The sequence below is a fragment of the Calliphora vicina genome, chromosome 1 (genome assembly GCF_958450345.1).
Source record: "Calliphora vicina chromosome 1, idCalVici1.1, whole genome shotgun sequence".
Taxonomy (NCBI): Eukaryota; Metazoa; Arthropoda; class Insecta; order Diptera; family Calliphoridae; genus Calliphora; species Calliphora vicina.
The window spans coordinates 48,656,963-48,675,869 of NC_088780.1; positions in this window are offsets into that span (position 1 = coordinate 48,656,963).

Consider the following 18,907-nt stretch of genomic DNA (forward strand, 5'->3'; position numbering starts at 1 on the left):
ATTTTTTAAAAAAAAATTTCGAATTGTTTTTTAAGTTTAAATCTTTTTTTGTTTATTCAATTTTTTTTTTAATATTTAGCGAAAAAAATGCTTTTGGTGAAAAAAAATTCTGGTTAAAAAATATATTTTCCGATTTTGACCTTTTTGGTAGGTCCAACTTACTATGGTCTTATACACGTCGTTGCAAAGGTTTTTGAAATATCTATCATTAGATATCCATATTGTCTAAATTAATGACTTAGTAATCCAGATATATGTAGGTCAAAAATCGAGATTGTCCTGGTTTATATCTCAGCCATTTGTTTACCGATTTTCTCGATTCCGGAGATATTGATGCATGTATGTAAGTTATTTGGGGGCTTCGGAAAGTTGATTTCAACAGACAGGCGGACATGACTTAATCGACTCCGCTTTTAGGATCTATAAGGATCCAGAATATATATCGAGGGACTATATTCAAAACCCTCTATCTTGAAAAACACAACTTTTCAGGAGAGCCAAAAAACTGTTTTTTTTTCGCGTGTATGTATGTATGTATGAAATGATCAGATAGAGGTCAGATTTCATTTATGCCATCTGTCAGTTTTTAACGTGATTTATTTAAGATAGCGTCTAATAATACAATATTAAACAAAAAATTATAGAAAAATGTTTTTATATTGCTTTTGTAACATGATGTAATAAGTAAGGTGAGAGCGTTTCGACAACAAACACAATCAGGGTTATTCCTGTTCTCACTTTCACCATTCACCTTATTTTTGGAAGCATAATTACAACAATTGTATCTAATTTTCTCAGCATTTCTAATTATAAATGTTTACAAGTAATTTTTTTAACCTTAATTATATAATTTTCGAAATCTTATTTTATATTATATTTTTGTAATTATGCTTTCAAAAATAGGGTGAATGGTGAAAGTGAGAACAGGAATAGCCATGAATATTTCTTGCTGATAAGTGCATAGGTTTTGTCAAATAAAAAATAAATAAATTTTATTTTTATTAACGTTGATTTTAGCAAAAGTGTTGCTTTTCAGAATTAAAGAGATTTAATTTTTGTTAGAATTTTAAAATTTATTATTTTTTACAATGTAAATAATCTTTGACAAAACCGTTACCAATATAAACAAAAAGCTTATGTTATTTTTGCATATTAACTAAAAAACGGCCGTTATATTTTAATTATATTTGAAAAAGAACAACGGTTTAATAGTGCTTTACCCAAATTTAATTATATAAAATCTTTTTATTCACATTTTCATTCATGTTTTTTGATTTAAAATTGTTTATACCCTACACCACCATAGTGGGGAGGGTATTATGCGTTTGTGCAGATGTTTGTAACGCCCAAAAATATTAGTCTAACACCTACCTTAAAGTATACCGATCGACTTAGAATCACTTTCTGAGTCGATTAAGCGATGTCCGTCCGTCCGTCTGGTCGGCTGGCTGTCCATGTAAACCTTGTGCGCAGAGTACAGGTCGCAATTTTGAAGATATTTCGATCAAATTTGGTACATATTATTTTCGGCTCAAGGACCAAGCCTATTGAAACTGGCTGAAATCGGTCCACTATTTCACCTAGCCCCCATACAAATGTCCTTCCGAAATTGGACTTTATCGGTCATAAATGTTTAATTTATAAATGTATCTCCACAAATTGCGCTCCAAATAAGTTTTATATATACAAAATTCATGTCACAAAATTTTGTTACGATCGGTCCATAATTAGTCATAGCTCCCATATAGACCCGCTTCCGAAAATCACTTTAACGTGCATAAATCGCTTAAAAATGTTGGTAAACACACAAACATACATACAACATAGTTAACTTTAATATATGCATAAATCACACGACCTAATTTCATGGTGATCGGTCCATAATTGGTCATAGCCCCCATATAAGGCCCACTTCCGAAAATCACTCAAAAATATAAATTAATGAAATTTAAAAAAAAAATTGTTTTGCTCTTTTACTTAGTGTAGGGTATTATCTGGTCGGGCTTGACCGACCATACTTTCTTACTGGTTTTCTTTGAAAATAAAATTTATTATTTTTTCAAAATAAATTCAGTTTGACAAAACCCAAGTACTTTCAAAATAGATAAATAAAAATCAGCTGTATTGTTGATTTCACCCAGGGCACACTTGGAAAGGTGACTGGACTGCATCACTACAACAATACAAAAACAACAGGTACTTTGTTTTTGTTCAAAGGTAGGTGAACTGTCAAAGTTGTCTGTTGTTGTTTTTGTTTTTGGAATTGTTGTATTTTTCGCCACAACAACCACAAGTGAATTGACAGTTCAAACTGAATAAAAAAAAATAATCAGCTGTTTCATCGCAGTCACCTTTCTAAGTGTGCCCTGATTTCACCTTACTTTGTGCATCCTTTTTTGTAAATTTTTTTGAAGTTTGATTGAAGAAATTATTTCAAAAAAATATTTGAAAATAAATTTGAATCTCAACTTTTAGTTACTTTACAGGAGAAGTAAAAAACTCAATAATATCAGAAAGTGAAATTGAAAAAAAACAACTAAAAATTTGTTTTACATATGGGGCATTTCATGTCAAGTGAACCAACTTTTGAAATCGATGTCTTCCGATCGGGATGAAATTTGCACCAAGGTTAGCTCTATTGGATAGTAACTCAGACACAATTTTTCAACAACATCGGTCGAGAACTCTCTGAGTTATAGGGGGTAAAATTTTGACAATTTGGTCAAACAGGGGTTTTTTCTTATCCATGTAACTTATTACCTATTGTTCTTAGCAAAATGTGTCCCAAATAGTATAGATAGCTATTTCTTCGATCTTTCGAAAAAAAATATTTAAAAAAAAAAATAAAAAATTTTTAATATTTTTTTTTCCGAAATCAAAATCTTTTTTGACTTTTTTTTAAAATGGGTCCTTTTTTTTTTTTTTTTTTTCTTAAAATAAAGTTTAGATATTTTCCTTGATCACCTACTTGGTCGCTTAGTGGGATGCGAGTGGGATATCTATCAAAATAAATATTTTGTAACTCAAAACATAAAATTTTTGACTTTTTTTGCAAAATCAAAAACTTTGTTGACTTTTTTTTTTTCAAAATGGACCCTTTTTTAATCTTTTTTTTTAGGTCAAACAAAAGCTTAGATATTATCCTTGAAGACCCTTTTGGTCGCTTAGTGGGATGCGAGTGGGATATCTATCAAAATAAATATTTTTTAACTCAAGACTTACAATTTTTGACTTTTTTTTTTGCAAATACGATTTTTTTCCAAATGGGCCCTTTTTTAAAATTTTTTTTGTAGTCAAAAGAAAGCTTAGGTCCATTCCTTTAAGATATTTTTAGTCCCTTAGTGGGATGCGAGTGGGATATCTATCAAAATAAATATTTTGTAACGCAAGACATACAATTTTTTAATTTTTTTTTGCAAAATCAAAATTTTTTTCCAATATGGGCCCTTTTTTAATTTTTTTTTTGCTCAAAAGAAAGCCTAGGTCCATTCCTTTAAGATATTTTTAGTCCCTTAGTGGGATGCGAGTGGGATATCTATCAAAATAAATGTTTTAACACAAAAATTGTATGTCTTGAGTTACAAAACATTTATTTTGATATATATCCCACTCGCATCCCACTAAGCGATCAAAACCATCTTAAAGGAATAGGCCTAAGCTTTCTTTATAGCAAAAAAAAAAATTACAAAAGGGCCCATTTTAAAAAAAAGTCAAAAAAGTTTTTGATTTTGCCAAAAAATCAAAAATTGTATATCTTGAGTTACAAAATATTTATTTTGATAGATATCCCACTCGTATCACACTAAGGGACCTAAAATATCTTAAAGGAATGGACCTAAGCTTTCTTTTGACTAAAAAAAATTTTTAAAAAAGGGCCCATTTTGAAAAAAAATTCGAATTTGCAAAAAAAAAGTCAATAATTGAATGTCTTGAGTTAAAAAATATTTATTTTGATAGATATCCCACTCGCATCCCACTAAGCGACCAAGTAGGTGTTCAAGGAAAATATCTAAACTTTATTTTAAGAAAAAAAAAAAAAAAAAAAAAAAAAGGGCGTATTTTAAAAAAAAGTCAAAAAAGTTTTTGATTTCGGAAAAAAAATATTAAAAATTTTTTATTTTTTTTTTTAAATATTTTTTTTCGAAAGATCGAAGAAATAGCTATCTATACTATTTGGGACACATTTTGCTAAGAACAATAGGTAATAAATTACATGGATAAGAAAAAACCCCTGTTTGACCAAATTGTCAAAATTTTACCCCCTATAACTCAGAGAGTTCTCGACCGATGTTGTTGAAAAATTGTGTCTGAGTTACTATCCAATAGAGCATCCCGATCGGAAGACATCGATTTCAAAAGTTGGTTCACTTGACATGAAATGCCCCATATATCAAAAAATATTTTTAGAAAAGTAGTTTGCTTTAATATAAACCAAAAAATATGCATTCCACTTTAAATGAGTTAGGGGTTTTTCTTTAGGAAACTGAATTTTTCAAGGGAGGTCTATTTGAGTTTTGTCTACCACAATATGTAAATAACTCGATTTTGAAAAAAATGAGATACGATCTTTCTATATTAAGCCATCGATATGTATACTCTTCTCACATTGGTGAAGAGTATAAAAAGGGGGAAAAAATACTTACCATGGTACTTAGTATTCAAAATGAAAAACGTTTGTGAAATAATTTGTTTCAATCTGCAATTGTTTATATGTATATGCATATATTTTTTTTCATTTTTTATTTTGTTTCAATATTTGTATGGTAGATTTTACATTTTTATTGAATATTTCTTATATTTTCTTATATATTTTTAACATTTTTAATTTTTTTTTTAAATTAACATTTATATTAAAATTTTATTTAGTAGCTTAATAAGAAACTATTTTTATGTTGTTTTTTGTTTTGTTTTGGTTTCTCTTGTATTTTGTAATACATATAAGTACAATATTTTTCATTCAAAAAAATGTGTGTTTTTTATTTAATTAATTATTTTGTTTGTATACATAATTTACACAATAATGATATTTTAGAACTTTGACGTATTTATTTTTGTTGTTTGTCATATATTGAGTTGTTAATTTTTGGTTTGAATTATAACGTACATTTGTTGGTTGCAAACAGGAGGCGAGTCCTTTTTTTTAATTTTAGTTTATAAATATGTATGTATTTTATTTTGTGGTAGGTAGTAAAACTTTAATAGCGAAACTGATTTTAAAAGAAGCTTAGTTTTCGAATATGTAGAGTATGTTGCATTTTTATTTGTTTTTATTTTATTTTTTTAATTGTAAGTATTTGCAGCAGGTAGAGTAGTTACAAGTTCAGAGCACACATTGTATGTGTTTTTCTATAGACGATTATGTACATATTTTCAAATTTTTATAATTTCCTTATATTTTTGTTCAGTGTAATTCTATTTTTTAATGTACACAGTAAGTACATTGCTATGTACATGTTTTTGTTTTGATTGAAATGTTTGCAAAATATACATAAAAGGTTTTTAATTTTTCGGTTATTTTTTTTACAAAGATATTTGTTTCCTTTATATTTATACTTTATTTATGTTGTTGGTACAATTATTGAATATATTTTTTTTGGATTGCAAAATAATTGAAAGCATAATTATTGTTAAATTTATTATTTTGTTGAGTGATATTGAATTAATGTTTATGTATTTAAATTTGTTTGTATATTTTTACAAGTTTTACAATATTTTGTCTACATACTCTAGGTGTCATAAATTTTTTATTATTTTTTTTAGATATTATTGAAAATATTTGTATTTTTCTTGCTTGTTATTCGTTTACTGTGAATACTTGTGGATATTGCAGTATAAAGTTGTGGCCGGTCACATTCAATACTTGCGCTTTAACTTCAACTAACAGCTATGCAACAGGGTTAAACAAATATAGCCTCGGTGGCGCAGTAGGCAGCGCGTAAGAAGGGTTAAACAAATTCGACTCAGCTTCTTCTTAATAACTCAGACATATTTATATTGCTTGAGAAATTTTAAAGCTGTCATCGTAACAAAAGTATTGCATGTGTTCGGCCTTAATTGTACGTCTCCTTTAAAGTTGTGTTATATGAATTTATTTATTATTTTAATAATTTATTTTTTTTGTTCAATATATTAAATATTAACTTTTACTTATGATAAATGATTTGTTTTCATTCAAGTCTTTTTTTTTAAAAAAATCGATAAAATAATTATTAATCAGCTTAAGCTTTAGGCGTTAGTTATCCCAATTTTTAATAAATTATTAATACAGCGAGAGAAATTATATTTATTACCTATTTACATAAGTAATGAATAGGGTTCCTAATTTCCCGGGAAAAATATCAGTTAAATCCCCGGGAATTTTAAATACTAAATTTAACCAAAAACAGTAACATTTTTCATATAATAAGGGCGGGTTTTTTACTTGAAGATCAAATGCCAATTAATAATCAGATTAGTTAATCTAAAACTAAATCTAATACAAAGTTAATCCACTTTTAGGTTCTAGTTTAAACTCCGTGGCATTGCCATACATATCGTCAGAATATTTCACATTTTGTTATCAAAACAGTGAGTAATTTATGCATGGCTGTGTGTGCTGAGAAAATAAATTGGAAAAATTCCAGAAAATTTAATTAAAACCAAAAATATATTCAAATATTTTTTCAAAACTCTTCCTTAGCACTGGAATAATCCACTTTTTACTTTCGAATTTTGTGCAGAGTTTTACCCGCTGGTACTGACCGCTTAAACTAGCAAATATAATACAAGAAAATAATCGATGGCCCAAAAACAACATTCATAGATTAAACTTAATTTAAGCATTCAAACTTTTGTTACTCCTTCTAAAATTTTGTCACTGAGATGGAATCACAGAGAAAATGAACAAAAATTAAATTGCTTTATGATTTTCGAGGTGAATTAATTCAACTTGGTGAATTAGCAAAATTTCATATTTCCCTAGATTTCAAAAGTTGAAGTTCATCCAAAAATATCGAACCCTTAGCCCCCAAATTATCGTATTATCGACAAAACACAAATTTTACAGGAGAAGGTTTTTTTTGATTATTTTGAAATTTATACATAGAATTAAAAATGTTATAATGCGATATAATATAATTTCGTTCAAGCTATTTGTCTATTTTTCAAAAATATTTATAACTTTTGACAATTAAAAATTCATGGAATTAAATTTTTGCATAGATACAAATTTTTCGAATTGAAATTAAATTTTTATTTATATGTAAATAGTTTTTAATGAAATTTCACAGTTATGTAGATTTTTCTATTTAAAATGGAAAACTAAAAACGAATTTTGAAATTTATTATCAGCAATCCCACAATTCCCAAAAAAGTTTTGAAAAATACCAAAAATAGGAATTTTTAGTTTTTTGGCTATAATATCCATACCAGGGTCGGGCTTATCGGGACCCATTACAAAATAATTAGAAACATGTTGAGCAACCTAAAATCGCGTACTATATTTTGATATCGAATATGCGATTTGAGAATTTTTGCCCTAAAGTTTTATTTTACATAAAAAATAGGTGTTTTTTTGAAAGGACCTGGTCCCCTCGGTAACAACAATTTTGAAATTTGTTTTCCTTTAAAATATTTTATGAAAACTTAGCTTTCAGAAAGTAGAAATTCCTTATACATCCTCTTAGAAATTTTTTGCGATAACTTAAAAAGAAAAAAAATTATTTTTCCCAAAAACTTAGTGAAAAATCGCCTTTTTAAAATTTTTTAAATTCAAATGCATATAACTTTGGACTTAGTCATTATTTTTAAACAATTCTTTTTCTATTTGACACATACATGTGTTGTTAGTTCAATAAAGGAAAACTGGAGAAAATCGGGAAATATTTGGATACGCTGTTATTAAAAAACTGGAGTAGGGTGGGTAAAAATGTTGAAAATTTAATTTTCAAATGCGAATATCTCCTAAGCTATAAGCGATAATTGATAGCTAATTGTAGTGCTCGATGAGAAGATTCTATATGTGTATTTTTTTTTGAAATCGGAACTCAGACCAAGAAATAATATCGTTTTAAAAATATAACATAGCCGAGGTGTCCTACTTTGAGGGCCCTTGGTCGCGCCCCTGGTGGTCCCATCAGCTCCATGTTCAAAACTTAAATTCGACAACACTTCTTCTTTGGGCATGTGAAATTTCATTCAAACCAATCTAACCATTTAGAAGTTACAGATTTATTTCCCTCTTTTTTTTCTATACCACTGTGTGTCGCTTACGATAAAATTTGTTTTATACGTAAAATATAAACATTGACTTATGATAAAATCGTACCCCCTATAATTTTGAAGTTATTAACAATTTTGATATTCTGAGAACGCTACATCCGTCGGTCCATAAAATTTTAATTTCTGCAATAAAAAAAATTTTCAAAATGTCGCTTACGATAATTTGGGTCTAAGGGCTCGATATGTTGTGTTTTGCGGAAACTGATATTGCAAGATCACCATGTTGTAATATTATTGGAAATTACTCATTGTATTAATAAAATAAAAGATTTTTTCTATATTTTTCATTGTTAAAAAATACATATGCCTGAAGAAACCAAACTTTTAAGGCTTAAAAAATTGCCTGCAGCTAGCACTTGATTAAAATCATGTGAAGTAGTAATGAATTAAAAATTAGCAAACTTTGCATACTTAGAAAAAAAACCTTATAATGTTTACTTATTATAATACTTATACAATATAAATATTATTACGAGATAACACCAACTTATAATTAATTGAAAATACAATTTGCAGGAATTGAGAATGATTTGTTGTGTATTTAAATATTAATACACAACTGTTAAATTGTTCTGCAATTTGTATATTAAAAATGTATTTATTGTATTTTATTTTTTTATAATTATATATTTATATAGACGCATACTTATATTAATATGTATAATTTTACAAAAAAGTCATCAAATACAACCAGTTTTACTAGTTTAAAAAAGTAAAAGAAAACATTATAAACAGAATTTAACAAAAAGCTCAACGAGAAAAACATAATTTTCATATTAAATTTGAAAACAAATTAATTATAGAAATTATTTTTTCAAATATTTTAAGAAGACACAATATTTATTTTAAAATTTAGTTTCTGGTTTTACTTTTTTGTAAATAATTAAATGGTAATGGAAATAGTTAGTTTTTTGATATTCAATATAGTAATTTAATAAAAAACAATTTTAAAAATGTATCAAACATAACATAATTTATAAATTTTAGGAAATAGAAAACATTTAGGCAATTCTCAACAGAAAAAACAAATAGAAAAAAAATATTTTTTTAATTATTTTTTTTTTTAATTAATTAATAGTAATCATAATAAATTGAAGACATTTTGTGGCTTAAAACTATTAATTTAAACAAATTCAAATTCAATAAGGAAGTGTTTTTTTCGTTATTTTTTTTTCATATAAAAAATGTTGTGCCTTCCATGAGGGGTATTTTTTTAATTTTGGTTAAATTACTTATATTTAAAAAACTATTTTGATTTTTTTTTTACAAAATTTTTTAAATAATATTCATATCAGTCATTTAAATTTTGAATACTTGAATACAAATGAAATGAAAACTTAAAATAGCTTTTCTTACAACAAATTTCAATACACATCTATTTAAGTACTTAAATATTAATAATTTGTAGATTTTTTTTGTAGTTGATTGTTAAAAATTTGAAGTATTATTGCTTATTTTAATAAAAATTGGAAACAAAAACTAAATTAATTATGCATTTTGAAAGTAAATAATCGTTTTACTCTTACTTAAAAATAAATTTGGCAGTGTTCAAAAATGTTAATGAATGTATCTTAATCTTGTCATTTAATTAAAAATGTTGGATGGTTTCTCTTTTTAAGGGCAGACAATGAAATACATATGTAAATTCTAAATTGGTTTTAAAATAATGATCTTTCCATAAATTAAATAAAATAGCTGTGAGACTTCAGTGGATTTTGATCAACTAAGTTAGCATATGGTTAATAAAATTCCTCGGAATGTTCAAGAAATCAGGAAGATTTTAAAATCAATTTGTTAAAACTAAAAAAACAAACAACACTGATATCCACAGATCAAGCAAAATGGTCGGTAATATAAACTGTATTATCGACATTATACAACATTTTCACAAAACAACATGGCACTATTTTGTTTACACTATAAAATGTAAATATAACGTTATGATGAAATGCACAGTGAATCAAAAATCTATAAAAATTTGAAATTAAGACACAATAGTAAGTGTGTTAATTTGACATCACAACGATATATTTTATATTTCAAGTTTTGTGCAAATGGGAACAGAGCTTAAAAGTTTTTTATTTATTACTGTTTAATTAGAAATTGAATTCTATTGAACGTTTAATTAGCAAAAACCATATACCATGACCATAAGTGAGTAAACATCAAAAATTATTTGATTTTTTTAAGATAATGAAAATCCTAAAATCTATCCATCGATTAAAATTTAAAAATTTCAGTTTTTTGGAGATTGAGTTGAATAATAGTTTCGGTTTTGAAAAACAAAGATTTAAGTAGGACTATAATGATTTTCTTGATCTTAAAAAAATCGAAAAATCCACTGGTGTTTACTCAATTTTGAGCATGTGTGTACATACAGTGTGTGACAACATCATGGAAACTTTTTTTGGAACTGTATTCCGAATTTTAATTTTTCAAAAACATTTCTCAAAACCCTAAGTAAATTATTTAACCTCATTGAAAGGATTTTATTTAAATAGAATTCATTCATGGTTGAATTAATTTTATTAATTCACATTTTCAGTTTTGTTTTGCTTTTAATCTAATTCTAAAGCCTTTTTGTAATAGATTTGAATCGAAGAAAAATGTAATCATTCATTAAATTTTTAAAACTTTTTTTATAATGGATTCAAATTAAAGACTTGACTTTCAACAAGGAATAAATTAAGACAATGAATTAATTCATTCTGAATGCTTTAATTGAATTGTTAAGAGAATATTTGATTTTGAAAATTGTATTAAAAACTAAATATTTCGATTTTTTTAGTATATTTTAAAGAAATGCTAAATGAAACACAAATATTTTAAGAACTTTTTTGTTTTTTGACAACCACTAGGTATAGAAAATGGTAGTGAGAATATAAAAATGATCCAATTGTATTTTCTTTACCCCCTGTCTATACCTGATAAATTTTTATCATGATAAACGTCAAAATGGTTGTCAAGATAAAAAATTATCAAAAATTATTTTGTCTTGACAACAAACGTCATTAATTGTTATGATAAATATTTGTCAAGTATAGACAGGGGCTTATACATGTTGTACCTAACAAAATAGACTCTAGTTTTATGCATTTACATTATATCTGTTAACATATTGATTAAGATACATGGCAATTTTTTAAGGCAAATAACAAATTAATAACGATTTTAATAAACACAAACTATACTTGGTACTTGAAAACCTTGGTTGAGTTACAGAAATTCCAGAGAAGAAAACAACATTCGTAGATTAAACTTAATTTAATATTCAATCTTTCAGTCAAAAACCCGCTCTTAACCCTTTCTGTCCCAAGCAATTTGAAAATTGACGGATTTCAGAGAACTTTTCGATCACATTTCTTGCACTCGTACACAAAATACTAAAGTAAATCGCACAAAAACATATTAAAAAAATGAAAAAGAATTAATATTGAGACATTTAAAACAGTAAGAAAAAACCGTACATAATATATAAATGTCTCTACAAAATACGTTAAATTTACCTATACATTTATACAGGCGGGGACGGAAAGGGTTAAGGATATAAACCAGTGAATAGATACATAGAACCAGAGAATACACACATATGTATGTATGATACAATAACAAAATACATGGCAATACTTTCTCATGAATTAGGTTTTTGGCTCTAAATTACCTATCTAGTTGTCATCTATGATGGAAACCATACATAGAGCGCGGAAACTCTAATGTCAAAAACCTAACTCAGTTGTCAAAAACCTAAGTGGTGAGAATTTATTAGTAATCATCACACGAGTTTTGTTTATGTTTTCACATAGTTTTTTTAGTAATACATTCTCACCACTTAGGTTTTTGACAACTGAGTTAGGTCTTTGGCAGGAGAGTTTCCAAACTCTGTTAACAACCAAAAAGTTAACAAGCACTGAGTATGTAGAAAACGCACTTATTTATAACATAAATTTAAATATTTCATATATTTATGTATGAATATTTTTTATCAGGTTAAAAGTCTTTTTTTTTTCAATATTTATATTTTTTTAAATATTTGTTAATATTAATTTTTTTCCTTATGATAAATACTAATATATGTAGATTTTATTGTTATCGAATTGTTAGATGTTAAATAAAATGTTTTCTGCTACATTTGAACAACAGACACCAAAATTTAATTCTATATATAGAGTTTAGGTTTTTAAGTAGCTTTTTTTCATTTAAAAAAAAAACGCAAAGTTTGCATATATATATTGAGTATTAATTATTATTTGTTTGTTTAAATTAAAGTATTAATACATATATACATAGTACATATATACTAAACTAATTTAAAAGTTAATTGTTAAGATATATAGACAACTTTTTTACAAAAAAATTATTATAAATCGTTGGTAAGTTGACAATAATATCCTACTATAACTATTTATGTATGTATGTTTGTATTTATAATTATTAATTACAATACTTTAATTTTTAATTGTTTATTTAATTTGAAGTAGTATTTCTTAATAATGCTGCTTCAATTTAAATGCTTTTTTAATTTTATATTTTATACTTATTTAGAGAGAAAAACAAATTTTAATTTAATCATTTTAATCGTTTTAGCAATATATTTTGATATGATAAATGAATATACATATATTTCTTGAAATAGTAATAATTATTATTACATTATTTTTGAATTTTCAAAAAAAAAAATGAACTAAATCAGCCTTATTTGGGGAAAAAAATATTATTTTTGTTTTTTTAATTGTTATTAGTTCACTTTTTTCCTATAATTTTTTCTTAACCTTCCAAATTCAATATAAAATTATATGTATAACTAATATTATTTAAAAAAAAGCATTTAAAGGCTTGCAATTGTTTTCATTTCTTAAGATTTCAAATTTTTGTTCCAAATAATTAGACAAATGTTTTGTTTTTTATTTGTTTTTATAACACATAGAAGTATTATTTTATTTTAGGTTTAAAAAGTAGTTTTAAGTATTTTAGTTTTTGATTTTTTCGAAAACATTTTTTTTTGTTGAAAATGTTTTCTTCTTTGCCATATAATAATAAGTAATAATGTATATATATGTACATATTTTATATATATAATTTTGTTGTTAGTGTAGTAAATGTACCGCGCTTTCATGAATTGGAATTTCTTCAAAATAAAGAAAAACTCTAGCTTACTCCTTAACAATTTAATTTCAAAACTTTACCTTTAAATCTAAAACTTTAAATCCAATAATATATCATCATGTATTGTATAATTATGTCAGTATGTATAAGTTTATATACATATTTAGGTATATAGTTTCAAATATCTAAATATTTTCATCTCTATATAGGTGTATTTTTTAATTATTTCTTTTCTTTTTTTTTTTTGGTTTGGTTTGTACAATATTTGTGCTTTACTTTCAACTCCAATTTTAATGGCTCTTGTTTATATACAACATCTGTTTAATATTTATTTTATTTTACTTCTATCATTTTTTTCACTTTAAATACATACTTATTTGCGTGTTTTATTTTTTTATTTATGCATAATTTTGGTTTTCTTTCAAATATAGTATTTTGTATAAGCCGTTTTAGAAAAATATGTGTTTCTTTCTCTTTGTTTTTTTATATTTTTTTTGTTGAATTTTTCTGTTAAAAAGTATTTTATTATTTTAGGAATTTACAGTTAAGTATCTCAGCTTTTTTCATAGGGACATTTTTTCTATATCGTTTTGCTTTTTACAATATTTTATGAATTGTATTTGTACCTAAATATTTATTAGTACTCTGGATTTGGTTTAACAATAAGCTCCATTTTTTTTTTATTTTTCCATAGAAAGATTTGCTTAGAAACCATGTTGAAAACCAATTTATTGTTTTTAGAATTTACTATACCCATTTAATATAGAGTAATCCTTCATAATCATTTGTGAATTAAGTCCATAGAGTAGTTATTTAAATAAAAGTAAAACAAAATCATAAAAATAATAAGTTAATCTAAGAAATAAATTATTAAAATAAGGTTTGATACGAACTGAATACAAGCTTGAATAATTCCAGATTAGCATATACAAGACTAATGGTTATCAAGGCATATTGTAGAGATTTTCAGAGAAAAAATTATTTTTTTTGCTGAACCTTGCATAAATGAGCATATTACGCATCTGGACAGTAGTTTCTTTAAAGAAAATATAGTTTTAATTTGTTGTAGACCCCATAGCGTATATTTTTTTTGCTTATTTAAACTTGCCCTGATGATTATTTTACTCATAATACAAAATCAAACACCATTTAAGGTTCATTATATAAATTGTTTGCAGATCTGACAAATATTGTTTAACAGCTGATTAAAAAGAGCATATAACGAAAATCATTAATAAAATAGCGAAGTTTTTTTAAATTAAAACAAGTAAGAGAGTTATATTCGGCTGTGCCGAATCTTATATACCCTTCACCAAATTATACTTCAAAATACAAATTTTAAATATTTTTAAGTAAAAAAAATTTATTTTTTTTTCCAAGTTGTTTTTTTTTATTTTTTTTTGAAAAATTTTTTTTTCGAATTCTTATTTTAATTTTTTTTTTTTAAATTTTAAATTTATTTTTTGGTGAAAAAAAAAATCGGGTTAAAAAATATTTTTCCGATTTTGACCCATTGTATGTCCAATTTACTATGGTCTTATATACGTCGTTGGAAAGGTATTTTCCTCAAATCTCAGCCATTTGTGGGCCGATTTTGCTTATTTTAAATATCAAACTTCTCTAAAGCATGTCTTACAGAATTATTGAAGATATACGAAGATATCTGAGGTCTTCAGAAAATTGATTTCAACAGACTGACAGACAGACAGACGGACATGGCTTAATCGACTCCGCTATCTATAAGGATCCAGAATATATATACTTTATAGGGTCGGTAAATTATATTGTGGAAATTACAACGGAATGACAATGTTATACATATATACCCTTCTCACGAAGGTGAAGGGTATAAAAAATGTTGATGAAAAAATTGTAGAAGAGAGGTGACAAAATCGACATAGTCGCGAAGATAAATATAAAAGCAATTTTTAGTAAAAAAAATTTTGGGGGAAAAAATGTTAATGAAAGAGGTTAAAAAATCGAGCAGTTGCGAAGACAAATATTAAAAGCAATTTTTGGTCAAAAAAAAAACGGTATATTTTTTAAATATTTCTATTTTGGTGAAAACAAAATTTTGGAAAAAAAAGTTGAGAAAATCGAGTTTATTTATATCTTAGCCATTTGTGGGCCGATTTTCTCGAAAATTTTGGTGAAAACAAAATTTTGGAAAAAAAAGTTAAGAAAATCGAGAGGTGTTTATTTATATCTTAGCCATTTGTGGGCCGATTTTAAATAGCAACATAAGTTGGGATATAGCGGATATATGGTTTACGCCTACCTCTCATACAAATGTTAAAATCTAAATTTTAATATGTATACCATACGACACCATAGTGGGGAGGGTATAGTAGGTTATTTTTGCTAATGTTTGTAATTTGCAAAAATATTGTACTAACATCCACCTCAGAGTATACCAATCTGACCAGGATCACTTTCTGAGTGTATTTAGCGCTGTCCGTCCGTCCGTCTGTCCATCCATGTAAACCTTTTAATCAAACTACAGCTCGAAATTTCAAAAATAATTCGACAAAATTTTGTACAAGCTTTTATATTGCCCCAAGGAAAAAGCTTGAATTTGGTTAGAATCGGTTCATTATTTCTCCTAGCCCCCATACGATTGCCCTATCTGAAAATAGTTAAACTCTCATAAATATCTTATTTATATAGATATCCAAATCAAATTCAGCACAAATAAGTTTTATATAAGCCGAACTCGCACCACCAAATTTTGTGACGAACCTAAACGTAAAAATATAAATCACCACAATCGCCACATTCAATTCGAATTTCGCAAACAATCGTAAATGTAAAAATTAATGAGAAATATATCTACAAATTCTATTTTAACATGTTTATTTAAGGTTTTTCTGATATTTTCAATAACTGTAAGATTTTCCTTAGTTTTTAATAATCCTAAAGATAATAATCATTCCAAATATGCCTAAGAATGAGACACGAGACGCTCTTTAGAGTATTTGACACTGACAGTTACTCAAAACAAAATATGATTTGATAATTTGCATCAAAACATTTTTAATGTAAAGCAGCGATTCCAACAAGGCTTTTCGAATGCTACACTTTAATGGTGTTACAGCAAGGCATGCGTCTAATTTTTATGCAAATTTGATTTTTTATTTTTAAGAATACAAAAATTATCTGATCTGACCCTAAGACTGAAGTAAACACTATAATATATCAATATCTAATATCGTATCCTTCAAATTATTTCTATCTCAGACTTAACGATAAATCTTTAGTAAATTGTCTATTTCGCCAAAGAAAATTCGAAGCTTATAATTAGATGTGTCGAAAAATTGCCGACTACAATGAACCATTTTGTGTGGGAACATCAATTTGTCCTGTTTGAACACCCTTTGTCAATGTTGTGTAACTGTCCACACTAGACAAAAGGTGGGTTCGTTAATGCAGCAAATTTGTGGATCACTTATGCAACGACCTGCAAACTTTTGCAACAGATAACTAAATAATGCTTTGTTGCAAAAATTTGCGGAATAACTGCCAACAATTTGCATTGAAAAACTTTTGACGTAAAGCAATGATGGCAAACATGCTTTTTCGAAATCTAAACTTTTAATTTGCAGCAGTGATGCAAAAGTACTGCATTTACGAACGCACCCAAATTTATGTGCGGACAAGAAACTGTTCGCTGCGTCAACAAATTGATGTCTTGTGAAGACAGGGGGTTGAGGCATGTTAATATCTAAAATTGTGTCTTTCAAAGTTCAGAGTTTACGATAAATCTTTTGTGATTTTTCTAATTCGCAAAAGATGCTAAAGAAATTCGAAGCTCAATGGTTAGATGTAAAGAAAAAACAATTAAGAAAGTAACCGACCAAATGAGCAAACACATTTTCTTTTACACTTCAATAATTTATTTTCATTAATGATTTTCGGATGTTGGCTTTATTTGGGAGCTACGACTAATTATGGACCGATCGCCATGAAATTAGATCGTGTGAAATTTATTTCTGTAGAATTGTATGTGGATACCAACATTTTTAAGAGAATTATGCTCGTTAAAGTGATTTTCGGAAGCTGGCCTTATATGGGAGCTATGGCTAATTATGGGCCGATCATCATAATATTAGGTGACATAACATTCGAATATACTATATTTAGAGAAACCTATATAAGATAAAGATTTATGGCCGATAAAGTCCTATTTGGGGAGGACATTGGTAAAATGTCAAAAGTGTTGTGAGCCAGCAAGAAATCAGAATAACTTAAATGAAAATAATATGTAAATTAAAAAAATCAACTAAATATTATTGTTATAACAAAATAGAAGAACAAAAACAAAAAAAAATTACCGAATAGAAATCATAGCAAATAAATAAAAACACAATAGATTTGGGTTCTTTTTTAATTATAAATAACAATCGTATATTTTTTTCTTTAAATAAGATTAATTGCATTTAAAATATTTTGTTGTTGTTGTTGTTTTTTTTTAATGTATAATAATGTTATGTAAACATATTAAAAGATCATTAAAACTTTGTTAAAATAAAATAATGGTGATAATAATAAAAGAAGTTCAGGGAAGTTCAGGCATGTGATTTTGCACAATAATTTTTTTTTTTTTGTATAATTTTTTTTTTATTATTATTTATGTATGTTGTATATGTAAAGTATTTTACTACTATTTAGTATTATTAATGTTTCTTTTTTTTTGCACGCAATAACAATTTTTAAGATCATTTTGAGTAAAATTGCAAAACAAATGTAAAATAAAAAAACAAGATCATTTATTTTGAAAGTAAAACTTAAATTCATAAATATCATATTAATAAAAAAACATAATTTTTTTTCATAAAAATATCACTTAAATTTAACAAGAAAGGGGTATAAGAATGGTATATAATAAACAAATTTAAAGATATATAATTTTGACAAAAAAAAAAATTAAAAATTATACTAATAGTAAAACAATAATAAAAATGGTATAAACAAAATAAGAAAATGGCCACTATCACGAATTTCATTCAAATCACGGGATAAATAATAACAAATGACAATTTAAATAACATTCTAACATGAGATTTTTTATATTTTTTTTTTTTAAATTTTTAACAAAATTTCCTTTATTAGGGAAAACGTAAAAATTGGCAATAAAGTGTTTTAAACAGAGACAAATCAGAATTTATTACAATTATAACAAATTATTAGGCACATTTTTCTATGAGTAGAAAGTTTATAATGGATTTTGGATTGATTTTGCCAGTTAAATTAAATTGGCTTTAAAAAATATATATTTGGTTAAAAATTGTTTGTTTCTCTTTTTATAATTGAATAAAATTCATAATAGTTGGTTGTGGATGTTATAAAATATTTCAGCAATTTGCCAAGTAAATGATAACATTTTTTTTTGTTTGTTTCTAAATTATATAAAATGTTAAATAAATGTTAATTTTAAAGTTTCAAATAGATTTGTGGTTTTGTATTGTATATTTTGTATGTGTTTTTTTTTAGATTTGAAATATATTCATACATTTTTGTAAAAGAATAATTTCGATTTCATTTGTAA